Below are 1789 nucleotides of genomic sequence, written 5' to 3' on the forward strand. Positions count from 1 at the left end.
ATAGCATTTGTTTTGAAGTATTCAGACAAAAAACAGAAAGATTGAAATTTACTATTATGTTTCTTGGTCTAGAGAAAATTTCAGTCTTTATCTCTAAAATGTCATTATTTTAATACCTGCAAAAAGTGAGGATATAGGAGACTGAAATTTTTGAAGATAGAAATTGAAATCTTAATAACATTTTATACCTAAAATAACTATATTTCAATTAATTAATTCCAACTTTATTTTTTATGTAAATTAAATTAGAGTTTCATTCTTATTTCAGGATCTGTCTCTCACTTTACATCAAATACAATATTAAAAACTTATTTCAGTTTCTGTCTGTTAGTCTCTCCGTCTCTATGTCTTTTCCAAACACTACTTAAAAAATACTTACAATGATTGTCTTCATAATTACATATTGGGATAAAAACTTATTTGTTTTATATTTCAGTTTTATTAAAAAAAAAACAAAAAGTTTTCTCTTTTTACAAATTAAAGATATACCTTTTTCACCTCATGGGGTAGTAACTGGTTGGTAACTAGTAAGAAATCATATTTTGCGTGGAGGAAAAAGAATGAAACTTATATTATAATAAGTTTGGCATTAGATGCATTTACCAGTGATGCAAGTAAACTGCAGCAAAACACAGAAAGGGTAATTCCTTCTCAATCTCACATGTTGTGTTGAAAGAAGCAAAAACTTTTTGTTCTGTTAGAATGGAAACGTAAAATCCGGGTTCCCTTTACGAATACCCTTTATTTGAAGAGACCGAAAGACCAAACTGCCCCATTGGGCTTTTTATATGGGCCCCCAACACAAGTAAATTTCTATTTTCTCCATATAGTGCAAAAACCCAACCGAAACCTACTCCAATTTATTTTAAATTTTGTTTTTTTTTGCTTATTAAATAATAAATAGAAAGGAAAAAAGATTAGGTCTAGAGCCACATTTTACTAAGTATTAATAGTAGTGTATAGTTGTTAGTAGTTGTAGCCTTTGGTATGGTGGTTATCTCGATAAATTTAACCTCGGCATGTGAGCCTGTTTAGTCAGGTAGAAAATGAGAGCCTTTCCAATATATATATATTTTTTTGGTTGGAAATCCTATGCACCATGAATGAATATAAAAATATTAGAGAAAAGGTCTTGATTTGTACCCAAAGCACACAATAAAATACGGCCAGTCTCATCAATTTAATACTCTACTACTACTCATAATGTATTCTAATTATATTAAGAATTTTACTAATTTGTGTTCTAAAATATAGGTTAAATATATCATAAAAAAATATTTTATTTTTATTATAAAAATTAATTTTTGTTATTTTATTATTATATTTTAAAAATATATTTTTAGATACAAGTTAGTTAAATCCTTATATTAAAATTTATAAGAGAAAGTTTTAAGGTGGTTACTCCAATAAAAATTTTATCATTATCATCATGTGAAGATACTTTATTTTGACCATTGAATGATAAATTATAAGACTTGATTTTCATATGTTATAAAAGTGTTACTTTTATTTAAAGTGTGACCAAACAAATATACACTTTTTAAATAAAAACCATCATAAAAAGATATTTTTGACATCTTCATTAGAGTAGTTGCCAAATTTTAATTGGTCTAATAATCTTATGTAATTTGACTAACATTATTTTAGACAAGAGAACAAGTTTAAGAGGCATGTTATGATCTTTTTAAAAGTATGAATAGACACATCATATTTGTTTTATGGAGGATCACCAATTTAATTTCTAAAAATATAAAAATAATATTCCAAAATTTTATTATATTCATAAATT

This window comes from Arachis ipaensis, chromosome B01 (assembly GCF_000816755.2).
Source record: "Arachis ipaensis cultivar K30076 chromosome B01, Araip1.1, whole genome shotgun sequence".
Classification (NCBI taxonomy): Eukaryota; Viridiplantae; Streptophyta; class Magnoliopsida; order Fabales; family Fabaceae; genus Arachis; species Arachis ipaensis.